This window comes from Lissotriton helveticus, chromosome 1_1 (genome assembly GCF_964261635.1).
Source record: "Lissotriton helveticus chromosome 1_1, aLisHel1.1, whole genome shotgun sequence".
Taxonomy (NCBI): domain Eukaryota; kingdom Metazoa; phylum Chordata; class Amphibia; order Caudata; family Salamandridae; genus Lissotriton; species Lissotriton helveticus.
Window position 1 is genome coordinate 25,085,628 of NC_136057.1, and position 15,775 is coordinate 25,101,402.

The following is a 15,775-nucleotide window of genomic DNA, read 5'->3' on the forward strand; positions in this document are numbered from 1 at the left end:
CGCGTCTGTGGGAAGCTTGCAGTGCTGTCCACGCTCTTCCTGATCTGCGTGTCTGTGGGAAGCTTGCAGTGCTGTTCACACTCTTCCTGATCTGCGTGTCTGTGGGAAGCTTGCACTGCTGTTCTCCGCACTCTTCCTGATCTACGGGTCTGTGGGAAGCTTGCAGTGCTGTTCACGCTCCTCCTGATCTGCGTGTCAGTGGGAAGCTTGCAGTGCTGTTCACGCTCCTCCTGATCTGCGTGTCAGTGGGAAGCTTGCAGTGCTGTTCACACTCCTCCTGATCTGCGTGTCTGTGGGAAGCTTGCACTGCTGTTCTCCGCACTCTTCTTGATCTACGCGTCTGTGGGAAGCTTGCAGTGCTGTCCACGCTCTTCCTGATCTGCGTGTCTGTGGGAAGCTTGCAGTGCTGTTCACACTCTTCCTGATCTGCGTGTCTGTGGGAAGCTTGCACTGCTGTTCTCCGCACTCTTCCTGATCTACGGGTCTGTGGGAAGCTTGCAGTGCTGTTCACGCTCCTCCTGATCTGCGTGTCAGTGGGAAGCTTGCAGTGCTGTTCACGCTCCTCCTGATCTGCGTGTCTGTGGGAAGCTTGCACTGCTGTTCTCCGCACTCTTCCTGATCTACGGGTCTGTGGGAAGCTTGCAGTGCTGTTCACGCTCCTCCTGATCTGCGTGTCAGTGGGAAGCTTGCAGTGCTGTTCACGCTCCTCCTGATCTGCGTGTCTGTGGGAAGCTCCCAGTGCTGTCCACGCTCTTCCTGGTCTGCGTGTCTGTGGGAAGCTTGCAGTGCTGTTCACGCTCCTCCCGATCTGCGTGTCTGTGGGAAGCTTGCAGTGCTGTTCACACTCCTCCTGATCTGCGTGTCTGAGGGAAGCTTGCAGTGCTGTTCACGCTCCTCCTGATCTGCGTGTCAGTGGGAAGCTTGCAGTGCTGTTCACGCTCTTCCTGATCTGCGTATCTGTCAGAAGCTTGCAGTTCTGTTCACACTCTTCCAGATCTGCGGGTCTGTGGGAAGCTTGCAGTGCTGTTCACCCTCTTCCTGATCTGCGTGTCTGAGGGAAGCTTGCAGTGCTGTTCACGCTCTTCCTGATCTGCGTGTCTGTGGGAAGGTTGCAGTGCTGTTCACACTCTTCCAGATCTGCGTGTCTGAGGGAAGCTTGCAGTGCTGTTCACGCTCCTCCTGATCTACGTGTCTGAGGGAGGCTTGCAGTGCTGTTCACGCTCCTCCTGATCTGTGTGTCTGTGGGAAGCTTGCAGTGCTGTCCACGCTCTTACTGATCTGCGTGTCTGTGGGAAGCTTGCAGTGCTGTTCACGCTCCTCCTGATCTGTGTGTCTGTGGGAAGCTTGCAGTGCTGTTCACGCTCCTCCTGATCTGCGTGTCTGAGGGAAGCTTCCAGTGCTGTTCAGGCTCCTCCTGATCTACGTGTCTGAGGGAAGCTTGCAGTGCTGCTAACGCTCCTCCTGATCTACGTGTCTGAGGGAAGCTTGCAGTGCTGTTCACGCTCCTCCTGATCTGTGTGTCTGTGGGAAGCTTGCACTGCTGTTCTCCGCACTCTTCGTGATCTGCGTGTCTGTCAGAAGCTTGCAGTGCTGTTCACGCTCCTCCTCATCTGTGTGTCTGTGGGAAGCTTGCAGTGCTGTTCACGCTCCTCCCGATCTGCGTGTCTGTGGGAAGCTTGCACTGCTGTTCTCCGCACTCTTTCTGATCTGCGTGTCTGTCAGAAGCTTGCAGTGCTGTCCACGCTCCTCCTGATCTGCGTGTCTGAGGGAAGCTTGCGTTGCTGTTCACACTCGTCCTGGTCTGTGTGTCTGTGGGAAGCTTGTAGTGCTGTTCACACTCCTCCTGATCTGCGTGTCTGAGGGAAGCTTGCAGTGCTGTTCACACTCTTCCAGATCTGCGTGTCTGTGGGAAGCTTGCAGTGCTGTTCACGCTCCTCCAGATCTGCGTGTCTGTGGGAAGCTTGCAGTGCTGTTCACGCTCCTCCTGGTCTGCGTGTCTGAGGGAAGCTTGCAGTGCTGTTCATGCTCCTCCAGATCTGCGTGTCTGTGGGAAGCTTGCAGTGCTGTTCACGCTCCTCCTGGTCTGCGTGTCTGAGGGAAGCTTGCAGTGCTGTTCACACTCTTCCTGATCCCCGTGTCTGTGGGAAGCTTGCAGTGCTGTTCACGCTCCTCCTGATCTGCGTGTCTGTGGGAAGCTTGCATTGCTGTTCACGCTCCTCCAGATCTGCGTGTCTGTGGGAAGCTTGCAGTGCTGTTCACGCTCCTCCTGGTCTGCGTGTCTGAAGGAAGCTTGCAGTGCTGTTCACGCTCCTCCAGATCTGCGTGTCTGTGGGAAGCTTGCAGTGCTGTTCACGCTCCTCCTGATCTTCGTGTCTGTGGGAAGCTTGCATTGCTGTTCACGCTCCTCCAGATCTGCGTGTCTGTGGGAAGCTTGCAGTGCTGTTCACGCTCCTCCTGGTCTGCATGTCTGAGGGAAGCTTGCAGTGCTGTTCACACTCTTCCTGATCCCCGTGTCTGTGGGAAGCTTGCAGTGCTGTTCACGCTCCTCCTGATCTGCGTGTCTGTTGGTAGCTTGCAGTGCTGTCCACGCTCTTCCTGATCTGCGTGTCTGAGGGAAGCTTGCAGTGCTGTTCACCCTCTTCCTGATCTGCGTGTCTGTTGGTAGCTTGCAGTGCTGTCCACGTTCTTCCTGATCTGCGTGTCAGTGGGAAGCTTGCAGTGCTGCTGTTCACCCTCTTCCTGATCTGCGTGTCTGAGGGAAGCTTGCAGTGCTGTTCACGCTCTTCCTGATCTGCGTGTCTGTGGGAAGGTTGCAGTGCTGTCCACGCTCTTCCTGATCTGCGTGTCTGAGGGAAGCTTGCAGTGCTGTTCACCCTCTTCCTGATCTGCGTGTCTGTTGGTAGCTTGCAGTGCTGTCCACGTTCTTCCTGATCTGCGTGTCAGTGGGAAGCTTGCAGTGCTGCTGTTCACCCTCTTCCTGATCTGCGTGTCTGAGGGAAGCTTGCAGTGCTGTTCACGCTCTTCCTGATCTACGGGTCTGTGGGAAGCTTGCAGTGCTGTTCACGCTCCTCCTGATCTGCGTGTCAGTGGGAAGCTTGCAGTGCTGTTCACGCTCCTCCTGATCTGCGTGTCTGAGGGAAGCTTGCGGTGCTGTCCACGCTCCTCCTGGTCTGCGTGTCTGTGGGAAGCTCGCAGTGCTGTCCACGCTCTTCCTGGTCTGCGTGTCTGTGGGAAGCTTGCAGTGCTGTTCACGCTCCTCCTGATCTACGTGTCTGTGGGAAGCTTGCAGTACTGTTCACGCTCCTCCTGATCTGCGCGTCTGAGGGAAGCTTGCAGTGCTATTCACGCTCCTCCTGATCTGCGCGTCTGAGGGAAGCTTGCAGTGCTGTTCACGCTCCTCCTGATCTGCGTGTCAGTGGGAAGCTTGCAGTGCTGTTCACGCTCCTCCTGATCTACGTGTCTGAGGGAAGCTTGCAGTGCTGTTCACGCTCCTCCTGATCTGCGTGTCTGTGGGAAGCTTGCAGTGCTGTTCACACTCCTCCTGATCTGCGTGTCTGTGGGAAGCTTGCATTGCTGTTCTTCGCACTCTTCCTGATCTGCGCGTCTGAGGGAAGCTTGCAGTGCTGTTCACGCTCCTCCTGATCTGCGTGTCTGTGTGAAGCTTGCGGTGCTGTTCACGCTCCTCCTGATCTGCGTGTCTGTGTGAAGCTTGCAGTGCTGTTCACGCTCCTCCTGATCTGCGTGTCTGTGTGAAGCTTGCAGTGCTGTTCACGCTCCTCCTGATCTACGTGTCTGAGGGAAGCTTGCAGTGCTGTTCACGCTCCTCCTGATCTGCGTGTCTGTGTGAAGCTTGCAGTGCTGTTCACGCTCCTCCTGATCTACGTGTCTGAGGGAAGCTTGCAGTGCTGTTCACGCTCCTCCTGATCTGCGTGTCTGTGTGAAGCTTGCAGTGCTGTTCACGCTCCTCCTGATCTACGTGTCTGAGGGAAGCTTGCAGTGCTGTTCACGCTCCTCCTGATCTGCATGTCTGTGAGAAGCTTGCAGTGCTGTTCACGCTCCTCCTGATCTGCGCGTCTGAGGGAAGCTTGCAGTGCTGTTCACGCTCCTCCTGATCTGTGTCTGTGGGAAGCTTGCAGTGCTGTTCACGCTGCTCCTGATCTGTGTCTGTGAGAAGCTTGCAGTGCTGTTCACGCTCCTCCTGATCTGTGTCTGTGAGAAGCTTGCAGTGCTGTTCACGCTGCTCCTGATCTGCGCGTCTGAGGGAAGCTTGCAGTGCTGTTCACACTCTTCCTGATCTGCGTGTCTGTGGGAAGCTTGCAGTGCTGTTCACGCTCTTCCTGATCTGCGTGTCTGTGGGAAGCTTGCAGTGCTGCCCACGCTCCTCCTGATCTGCGTGTCTGAGGGAAGCTTGCAGTGCTGTTCACGCTCCTCCTGATCTGCGTGTCTGAGGGAAGCTTGCAGTGCTGTTCACGCTCCTCCTGATCTGCGTGTCTGTGGGAAGCTTGCAGTGCTGTTCACACTCCTCCTGATCTGCGTGTCTGTGGGAAGCTTGCAGTGCTGTTCACGCTCCTCCTGATCTGCGTGTCTGTGGGAAGCTTGCAGTGCTGCCCACGCTCCTCCTGGTCTGCGTGTCTGTGGGAAGCTTGCAGTGCTGTTCACGCTCCTCCTGATCTGCGTGTCTGTGGGAAGCTTGCAGTGCTGTTCACCCTCTTCCTGATCTGCGTGTCTGAGGGAAGCTTGCATTGCTGTCCACGCTCCTCCTGATCTGCGTGTCTGTGGGAAGCTTGCAGTGCTGTTCACCCTCCTCCTGATCTGCGTGTCTGTGGGAAGCTTGCAGTGCTGTTCACGCTCCTCCTGATCTGCGTGTCTGAGGGAAGCTTGCAGTGCTGTTCACGCTCCTCCTGATCCTCGTGTCAGTGGGAAGCTTGCAGTGCTGTCCACGCTCTTCCTGATCTCCGTGTCTGTGGGAAGCTTGCAGTGCTGTTCCTGCTCCTCCTGATCTGCGTGTCTGTGGGAAGCTTGCAGTGCTGTTCACACTCTTCCTGATCCCCGTGTCTGTGGGAAGCTTGCAATGCTGTTCACGCTCCTCCTGTACTGCATGTCTGTGGGATGCTTGCAGTGCTGTTCACCCTCTTCCTGATCTGCGTGTCTGTGGGAAGCTTGCACTGCCGTTCTCTGCACTCTTCCTGATCTACGCGTCTGTTGGAAGCTTGCAGTGCTATTCACGCTCCTCCTGATCTGCGCGTCTGAGGGAAGCTTGCAGTGCTGTTCACGCTCCTCCTGATCTGCGTGTCTGTGGGAAGCTCGCAGTGCTGTTCACGCTCTTCCAGATCTGTGTGTCTGTGGGAAGCTTGCAGTGCTGTTCACGCTCTTCCAGATCTGCGTGTCTGTGGGAAGCTTGCAGTGCTGTTGTCCACACTCTTCCAGATCTGCGTGTCTGTGGGAAGCTTGCAGTGCTGTCCATGCTCCTCCTGTTCTGCGTGTCTGTGGGAAGCTTGCAGTGCTATTCACGCTCCTCATGATCTGCATGTCTGTGGGAAGCTTGCAGTGCTGTTCACACTCTTCCAGATCTGCGTGTCTGTGGGAAGCTTGCAGTGCTGTTGTCCACGCTCCTCCTGATCTGCGTGTCTGAGGGAAGCTTGCAGTGCTGTCCACGCTTTTCCTGATCTGCATGTCTGAGGGAAGCTTGCAGTGCTGTTCACGCTCTTCCTAATCTGCGTGTCTGAGGGAAGCTTGCAGTGCTGTTCACGCTCTTCCTGATCTGCGTGTCTGAGGGAAGCTTGCAGTGCTGTCCACGCTCTTCCTGATCTGCGTGTCTGTGCGAAGCTTGCAGTGCTGTCCACGCTCTTTCTGATCTGCATGTCAGTGGGAAGCTTGCAGAGCTGTTCACGCTCTTCCTGATCTGCGTGTCTGTCAGAAGCTTGCAGTTCTGTTCACGCATCTCCTGATCTGCGTGTCTGAGGGAAGCTTACAGTGCTGTCCACGCTCTTCCTGATCTGCGTGTCTGAGGGAAGCTTACAGTGCTGTCCACGCTCTTCCTGATCTGCGTGTCTGTGCGAAGCTTGCAGTGCTGTTCACGCTCCTCCTGATCTGCGTGTCTGAGGGAAGCTTGCAGTGCTGTCCACGCTTTTCCTGATCTGCATGTCTGAGGGAAGTTTGCAGTGCTGTTCACGCTCTTCCTGATCTGCGTGTCTGAGGAAAGCTTGCAGTGCTGTCCACGCTCTTCCTGATCTGCGTGTCTGAGGGAAGCTCGCAGTGCTGTTCACGCTCCTCCTGATCCACGTGTCTGTGGGAAGCTTGCAGTGCTGTCCACGCTCCTCCTGATCTGCGTGTCTGTGGGAAGCTTGCAGTGCTGTTCACGCTCTTCCTGATCTGCATGTCTGTGGGAAGCTTGCAGTGCTGTTCACACTCCTCCTGATCTGCGTGTCTGTGGGAAGCTTGCAGTGCTGTTCACACTGCTCCTTGTCTGTGCGTCTGTGGGAAGCTTGCAGTGCTGTCCACGCTCCTCCTGATCTACGCGTCTGAGGGAAGCTTGCAGTGATGTTCACGCTCCTAGTGGTCTGCGTGTCTGAGGGAAGCTTGCAGTGCTGTTCACGCTACTCCTGATCTACGTGTCTGTGGGAAGCTTGCAGTACTGTTCACGCTCCTCCTGATCTGCGCGTCTGAGGGAAGCTTGCAGTGCTATTCACGCTCCTCCTGATCTGCGCGTCTGAGGGAAGCTTGCAGTGCTGTTCACGCTCCTCCTGATCTGCGTGTCTGTGGGAAGCTTGCAGTGCTGTTCACTCTCTTACTGATCTGCGTGTCTGAGGGAAGCTTGCAGTGCTGTTCACGCTCCTCCTGATCTGCGTGTCTGTGGGAAGCTTGCAGTGCTGTTCACACTCCTCCTGATCTGCGTGTCTGAGAGAAGCTTGCAGTGCTGTTCCTGCTCCTCCTGATCTGCGTGTCTGTGGGAAGCTTGCAGTGATGTTCACGCTCCTCCTGATCTGCGTGTCTGTGGGAAGCTTGCAGTGCTGTTGACACTCCTCCCGATCTGCGTGTCTGAGGGAAGCTTGCAGTGCTGTTGTCCACGCTCTTCCTGATCTGCGTGTCAGTGGGAAGCTTGCAGTGCTGTTCACGCTCCTCCTGATCTACGTGTCTGAGGGAAGCTTGCAGTGCTGTTCACGCTCCTCCTGATCTGCGTGTCTGTGGGAAGCTTGCAGTGCTGTTCACACTCCTCCTGATCTGCGTGTCTGTGGGAAGCTTGCATTTCTGTTCTCCGCACTCTTCCTGATCTGCGCGTCTGAGGGAAGCTTGCAGTGCTGTTCCTGCTCCTCCTGATCTGCGCGTCTGAGGGAAGCTTGCAGTGCTGTTCACGCTCCTCCTGATCTGCATGTCTGTGAGAAGCTTGCAGTGCTGTTCACGCTCCTCCTGATCTGCGCGTCTGAGGGAAGCTTGCAGTGCTGTTCACGCTCCTCCTGATCTATGTCTGTGGGAAGCTTGCAGTGCTGTTCACACTGCTCCTGATCTGTGTCTGTGGGAAGCTTGCAGTGCTGTTCACGCTCCTCCTGATCTGTGTCGGTGAGAAGCTTGCAGTGCTGTTCACGCTGCTCCTGATCTGCGCGTCTGAGGGAAGCTTGCAGTGCTGTTCACACTCTTCCTGATCTGCGTGTCTGTGGGAAGCTTGCAGTGCTGTTCACGCTCTTCCTGATCTGCGTGTCTGTGGGAAGCTTGCAGTGCTGCCCACGCTCCTCCTGATCTGCGTGTCTGAGGGAAGCTTGCAGTGCTGTTCACGCTCCTCCTGATCTGCCTGTCTGTGGGAAGCATGCAGTGCTGTTCACGCTCCTCCTGATCTGCGTGTCTGAGGGAAGCTTGCAGTGCTGTTCACGCTCCTCCTGATCTGCGTGTCTGAGGGAAGCTTGCAGTGCTGTTCACGCTCCTCCTGATCTGCGTGTCTGAGGGAAGCTTGCAGTGCTGCCCACGCTCCTCCTGGTCTGCGTGTCTGTGGGAAGCTTGCAGTGCTGTTCACGCTCCTCCTGATCTACGTGTCTGAGGGAAGCTTGCAGTGCTGCCCACGCTCCTCCTGGTCTGCGTGTCTGTGGGAAGCTTGCAGTGCTGTCCACGCTCCTCCTGATCTGCGTGTCTGAGGGAAGCTTGCAGTGCTGTTCACGCTCCTCCTGATCTGCGTGTCTGTGGGAAGCTTGCAGTGCTGTTCACGCTCATTTACATTTTATTTTTTTTCCTGATCTGCGTGTCTGTGTAAAGCTTGCAGTGCTGTCCACGCTCTTCCTGATCTGCGTGTCTGTGGGACGCTTGCAGTGTTGTCCTTGCTCTTCCTGATCTGCATGTCTGTGGGAAGCTTGCAGTGCTGTTCACCCTCCTCCTGATCTGTGTGTCTGTGGGAAGCTTGCAGTGCTGTTCACGCTCCTCCTGATCCTCGTGTCAGTGGGAAGCTTGCAGTGCTGTCCACGCTCTTCCTGATCTCCGTGTCTGTGGGAAGCTTGCAGTGCTGTTCCTGCTCCTCCTGATCTGCGTGTCAGTGGGAAGCTTGCAGTGCTGTTAACGCTCCTCCTGATCTGCGTGTCTGTGGGAAGCTTGCAGTGCTGTTAACGCTCCTCCTGATCTGCGTGTCTGTGGGAAGCTTGAACTTAGCTCCCGTGGCCTCGTATGCTGTGATGGCATGTGATGTGACTTCCTCTCATGTACTCAGGGGTCCTGCGGGTGTGATGTCACTTCCGGCGCCCCTGGCAGGCAGTTTGCCCCCCTATAGTGCTTGTCTCTGAGTTGGTTTCATGCACTCGTGGTCGGTTTTCACTCAAACCTCGGGGGCTGCTGAGTTTCCTATGGTACTGGCAGATGTGCTGCTCCGGTCCCTTTGAATTCTGGGACTTGTTGTCCTGGTATTATACAATGGAATCAAGAAGCCTAGCAGTCTTTAGCAGTTCAATCTGTCCTGGGTTGTGAATGTGGGGCTTGTTCTCGGTGTCACTCTCGTTTCATAATTCGGGCCCGTTGTGTGTGTCTGTCCGGCCGGGTGTCCGTCCGCGCTGCCCCTCCCTGGACAGACTCCCGGGGCTCAAGTCTCGGAACTCAAAACTTGAATGAAATATCCGGGCGGGGGCGGGGCCCCGCAGGGAGGGGGGAGGGGCTCGAGTGAGAGGGGAGGGAGGGGCCGATGGGGGCCGTCCATGGCCCCCCAGCGTGGAGCTCTGGCGCCACCTAGCGTCCCCTCCGCCCCCTGCAGCCTCTGGGGACCGATCACACCCCCCGCCGGGCGGGGCCCGGAAGCAATGGAGGCGCTGGGACTCCCACGACTGCTGCAAGGTCAGTGAGACTCCCGGGGGGGGGGGGCACGGGGGCTCACCGGGAGTGGATTCAAGAATACACTGACATTTAATAGCGCCGCTTCTATGTACTGCCCTGGGCACCGGCACTCGTCCTTTACAAATTAAGCACTCCCTGACACCTACAAACGCTCCCATTGCATGGCTCATCCTGTCTCATAGAGTCGAGGGATTTACTCCTGCCTTTTCAGGAGTACGGTTCTGTCCTTTTCCACCTTTGGCACAGTGCAGGGTCTGTGGAGAGAGAGTACCTGAGACCCGTGCCTGTTCCTCGTGCCCAGTACGCACTGGTGACTGGAGCCTGTTGTCCTGGGGCCCCCAGCTGTGAGACTGAAGGCTCTATCTCCAAAAACGTTTATTTTTAATGTTTTGCGAACATGTGTTTAAAAAAGTGTCGGGGTCGTTACTGCATTCTTGGGTAAACAAATGAAAAAAGAAAAAATCACTTCTGAACGTTAATCCTGCATTGCAGGTATGCACCGAGGCACTGCTTAATTTTAGCCGGTGGTAGCCGGTGGGGCCCACCAGTGCTCATTTTTAGGGACCGACCATTTTTTTTTCTTGTCGGACCCAAGGCAGGAAAGAATTCGCGTTTGCAATGCAATAGGTCTCGCATTTACAAGAGTTTTAACTATTGGCAATGCAATAGATTAAACTCCCGCAATTACGCCACCTATTGCACTGCACATATTTGTTTACTAGCGCCCATGCGGCGCTTTCACATTCATGGAGGCCACGCCCCTTTCTTTAGACAAGCCACATCTAAAGAAAGGGGTATGGACCACATTAACCCTTTAAGAGTGCCCCTCCATGGGCCAACGGCCGCCGCAAGCACTACCTTGGTAGTGTGGCGCATGTCCGTTGGCTGGCGCGGCCACGCCCACTCAATGGAACGCCCTGCACCACGGTGGAATTGCAGCCGCAGTGAAAGGGTTAAAGTGAAATCGTGGCATGGGGCGATTTGACAAAAAAAACATCTGTTTGTCACGTTGACGAACAGATATTTTTTTGTCAAAGGGCCCCACGTCACGTTTTCACTATAATAGCAGCCGCGCAGCTTTCTTTAGACGTCGCTTGTCTAAAGGAAGGGGCACGGCCTCCATGAATGTGAAAGCGCAGCATAAGTACTAGTAAACAAACACATAAATAAGCACCGCAGCTATACTTAACCCCTTCGATGCCCCCAGCCGTCATGCATCACGGGGCTTGTGTGCTGATGACGGCTGGGGGCCGTCATAAACACGCCCACTCGTGATTCTGCCGTACAGGTGCAGAATCACGGCTGCGCCCCCGGGGTTAAAGCTGACCACGTAGCTAAAATAAAGAAAGAAACACAACCACTATAGTTAAAGTGGACCGCCATTAGTAAATAAAATAAGAGCGCCGTGCTGCGACGTAGTGGGTGGAATAGGGACAAATCTTTTAACAAAAATGTGCTCACAGCCAAGATAAAACAGACCGTGTAACAAGATAAGAAAAGGGTCCAGTCGTCATGGGAGGCAACATGCAGACAAGGCGGGACTAACAAGCCTAATAACGACTCGAACGCCAGTGTTTACGAAGGACAATGACACAAGCCAACTAAAAATACATGTGGAGAGTGGGCGGGGCTTCAAAGCCATACTCCAATACAGCATGCCTCGCAGCAACGCACGTGCGCTGCCTTTAGGCAAGACCTAAAAAAGCCACAAGGGGGGAAGAAGGAGGAAGAGAAAGACAAAGGGAGAAAGAAGGTATGAAAATAATGCACAGCAGAGACATATAGGGGCTGGAGGCAGACTCGAGAGAAGACATCCTCTGGATTCATGAGATAAAGGGGCAGGAGTGTCTGGTGGAGGATGAAAGAGGCACGAGGTGGACTCGAGAGTAGACATCCTTGGGATTCATGAGATAAAGGGTCAGGAGTGTCTGGTGGTGGATGAAAGAGGCACGAGGTGGACTCAAGAGTAGACATCCTCGGGATTCATGAGATAAAGGGGTAGGAGTGTCTGGTGGTGGATGAAAGAGGCACGAGGTGGAATCAAAAGTAGACATCCTTGGGATTCATGAGATAAAGGGGCAGGAGTGTCTGGTGGAGGATGAAAGGGGCACGAGGTGGAATCGAGAGTAGACATCCTCGGGATTCATGAGATAAAGGGGCAGGAGTGTCTGGTGGTGGATGAAAGAGGCACGAGGTGGAATCAAGAGTAGACATCCTTGTGATTCATGAGATGAAGGGGACGGAGTGTCTGGTGGTGGATGAAAGAGGCACGAGGTGGAATCAAGAGTAGACATCCTTGGGATTCATGAGATAAAGGGTCAGAAATGTCTGGTGGAGGATGAAAGAGGCACGAGGTAGAATCAAGAGCAGACATCCTTGGGATTGATGAGATAAAGGGGCAGGAGTGTCTGGTGGAGGATGAAAGAGGCACGAGGTGGAATCAAGAGACATCCTTGGGATTCATGAGATAAAGGTCAGGAGTGTCTGGTGGTGGATGAAAGAGGCACGAGGTGGACTCGAGAGTAGACATCCTTGGGATTCATGAGATAAAGGGGAGGAGTGTCTGGTGGAGGATGAAAGAGGCACGAGGTGGACTCGAGAGTAGACATCCTTGGGATTCATGAGATAAAGGGGAGGGAGTGTCTGTGGGTGGATGAAAGAGGCACGAGGTGGAATCAAGAGTAGACATCCTTGGGATTCATGAGATAAAGGGGCAGGAGTGTCTGTGGGTGGATGAAAGAGGCACGAGGTGGAGTCAAGAGTAGACATCCTTGGGATTCATGAGATAAAGGGGCGGGAGTGTCTGGTGGTGGATGAAAGAGGCACTAGGTGGACTCGAGAGTAGACATCCTTGGGATTCATGAGATAAAGGGGCAGGAGCGTCTGGTGGTGGATGAAAGAGGCATGAGGTGGAATCAAGAGTAGACATCCTTGGGATTCATGAGATAAAGGGGCGGGAGTGTCTGTGGGTGGATGAAAGAGGCACGAGGTGGAATCGAGAGACATCCTTGGTATTCATGAGATGAAGGGGCAGGAGTGTCTGGTGGTGGATGAAAGAGGCACGAGGTGGAATCAAGAGTAGACATCCTTGGGATTCATGAGATAAAGGGGAGGAGTGTCTGGTGGTGGATGAAAGAGGCACGAGGTGGAATCGAGTGTAGACATCCTTGGGATTCATGAGATAAAGGGGCGGGAGCGTCTGGTGGTGGATGAAAGAGGCACGAGGTGGACTCCAGAGTAGACATCCTTGGGATTCATGAGATAAAGGGGCAGGAGTGTCTGGTGGTGGATGAAAGAGGCACGAGGTGGACTCAAGAGTAGACATCCTTGGGATTCATGAGATAAAGGTCAGGAGTGTCTGGTGGTGGATGAAAGAGGCACGAGGTGGAATCAAGAGTAGACATCTTTGGGATTCATGAGATAAAGGGTCAGGAGTGTCTGGTGGAGGATGAAAGAGGCACGAGGTGGAATCAAGAGTAGACATCCTTGGGATTCTTGAGATAAAGGGTCAGGAGTGTCTGGTGGAGGATGAAAGAGGCACGAGGTGGACTCAAGAGTAGACATTCTTGGGATTCATGAGATAAAGGGGCAGGAGTGTCTGGTGGAGGATGAAAGAGGCACGAGGTGGAATCAAGAGACATCCTTGGGATTCATGAGATAAAGGTCAGGAGTGTCTGGTGGTGGATGAAAGAGGCACGAGGTGGAATCAAGAGTAGACATCTTTGGGATTCATGAGATAAAGGGTCAGGAGTGTCTGTGGGTGGATGAAAGAGGCGCGAGGTGGACTCCAGAGTAGACATCCTTGGGATTCATGAGATAAAGGGGCAGGAGTGTCTGGTGGAGGATGAAAGAGGCTTGAGGTTGAATCAAGAGTAGACATCCTTGGGATTCATGAGATAAAGGTCAGGAGTGTCTGGTGGAGGATGAAAGAGGCACGAGGTGGACTCAAGAGTAGACATCCTTGGGATTCATGAGATAAAGGGGCGGGAGTGTCTGGTGGCGGATGAAAGAGGCACGAGGTGGAATCAAGAGTAGACATCCTTGTGATTCATGAGATGAAGGGGACGGAGTGTCTGGTGGTGGATGAAAGAGGCACGAGGTGGAATCAAGAGTAGACATCCTTGGGATTCATGAGATAAAGGGTCAGGAGTGTCTGGTGGAGGATGAAAGAGGCACGAGGTAGAATCAAGAGCAGACATCCTTGGGATTCATGAGATAAAGGGGCAGGAGTGTCTGGTGGAGGATGAAAGAGGCTTGAGGTTGAATCAAGAGTAGACATCCTTGGGATTCATGAGATAAAGGTCAGGAGTGTCTGGTGGTGGATGAAAGAGGCACGAGCTGGAATCGAGAGTAGACATCCATGGGATTCATGAGATAAAGGGGCAGGAGTGTCTGGGGGTGGATGAAAGAGGCACGAGGTGGAATCGAGAGTAGACATCCTCGGGATTCATGAGATAAAGGGGCAGGAGTGTCTGGTGGTGGATGAAAGAGGCACGAGGTGGAATCAAGAGTAGACATCCTTGGGATTCATGAGATAAAGGGGCGGGAGTGTCTGGTGGAGGATGAAAGAGGCCTGAGGTGAAATCAAGAGTAGACATCCTTGGGATTCATGAGATAAAGGGGGAGGAGGGTCTGGTGGAGGATGAAAGAGGCATGAGGTGGAGTCAAGAGTAGACATCATTGGGATTCATGAGATAAAGGGGCGGGAGTGTCTGGTGGAGGATGAAAGAGGCATGAGGTGGAATCAAGAGTAGACATCCTTGGGATTCATGAGATAAAGGGGCAGGAGCGTCTGGTGGTGGATGAAAGAGGCATGAGGTGGAATCAAGAGTAGACATCCTTGGGATTCATGAGATAAAGGGGAGGGAGTGTCTGTGGGTGGATGAAAGAGGCACGAGGTGGAATCAAGAGTAGACATCCTTGGGATTCATGAGATAAAGGGGCAGGAGTGTCTGGTGGTGGATGAAAGAGGCATGAGGTGGACTCAAGAGTAGACATCCTTGGGATTCATGAGATAAAGGGGAGGAGTGTCTGGTGGAGGATGAAAGAGGCACGAGGTGGACTCGAGAGCAGACATCCTTGGGATTCATGAGATGAAGAGGCGGGAGTGTCTGGTGGAGGATGAAAGAGGCACGAGGTCGACTCGAGAGTAGACATCCTTAGGATTCATGAGATAAAGGGGCAGGAGAGTCTGGTGGAGGATGAAAGAGGCATGAGGTGGACTCAAGGGTAGACATCCTTGGGATTCATGAGATAAAGGGGCAGGAGTGTCTGGTGGTGGATGAAAGAGGCACGAGGTAGAATGAAGAGCAGACATCCTTGGGATTCATGAGATAAAGGGGCAGGAGTGTCTGGTGGAGGATGAAAGAGGCACGAGGTGGAATCAAGAGTAGACATCCTTGGGATTCATGAGATAAAGGGGTAGGAGTGTCTGGTGGTGGATGAAAGAGGCACGAGGTGGAATCAAGAGTAGACATCCTTGGGATTCATGAGATAAAGGGGCAGGGAGTGTCTGGTGGTGGATGAAATGGGCACGAGGTGGACTCGAGAGTAGACATCCTCGGGATTCATGAGATAAAGGGTCGGGAGTGTCTGGTGGAGGATGAAAGAGGCACGAGGTGGACTAGAGAGGAGATATCCTTGGGATTCATGAGATAAAGGGGCGGGAGTGTCTGGGAGTGGATGAAAGAGGCATGAGGTGGACTCAAGAGTAGACATCCTTGGGATTCATGAGATAAAGGGGCCGGAGTGTCTGTGGGTGGATGAAAGAGGCACGAGGTGGGATCGAGAGTAGACATCCTTGGGATTCTTGAGATAAAGGGTCAGGAGTGTCTGGTGGTGGATGAAAGAGGCACGAGGTGGAATCAAGAGTAGACATCCTTGGGATTCTTGAGATAAAGGGTCAGGAGTGTCTGGTGGAGGATGAAAGAGGCACGAGGTAGAATCAAGAGCAGACATCCTTGGGATTCATGAGATAAAGGGGCAGGAGCGCCTGGTGGAGGATGAAAGAGGCACCAGGTGGACTCAAGAGCAGACATCCTTGGGATTCTTGAGATAAAGGGTCAGGAGTGTCTGGTGGAGGATGAAAGAGGCACGAGGTGGAATCAAGAGTAGACATCCTTGGGATTCATGAGATAAAGGGGCGGGAGTGTCTGGTGGAGGATGAAAGAGGCACGAGGTGGAGTCAAGAGTAGACATCCTTGGGATTCATGAGATAAAGGGGCGGGAGTGTCTGGTGGAGGATGAAAGAGGCGCGAGGTGGACTCCAGAGTAGACATCCTTGGGATTCATGAGATAAAGGGGCAGGGAGTGTCTGGTGGTGGATGAAAGAGGCACGAGGTGGACTCGAGAGTAGACATCCTTGGGATTCATGAGATAAAGGGGCAGGAGTGTCTGGTGGAGGATGAAAGAGGCACGAGGTGGACTAGAGAGGAGATATCCTTGGGATTCATGAGAAAAAGGGGCGGGAGTGTCT

At 54.0% G+C, this 15,775-nt stretch overlaps 1 protein-coding gene across 2 annotated transcripts in view; it reads left to right on the top strand.

Moving 5' to 3' along the window:
• The first annotated feature begins 9,094 nt into the window (after positions 1 to 9,094).
• SLC43A3 (solute carrier family 43 member 3) overlaps positions 9,095 to 15,775 on the top strand; it is a 419,431-nt gene continuing 412,750 nt past the window's right edge. The window contains exon 1 of one of the 2 annotated variants that reach the window (XM_078674229.1): positions 9,095 to 9,300. The gene's annotated coding sequence lies outside the window, so the exon portion shown is untranslated. The remainder of the gene's footprint in view (positions 9,301 to 15,775) is intronic. The other variant, XM_078674237.1, reaches the window with a different exon arrangement.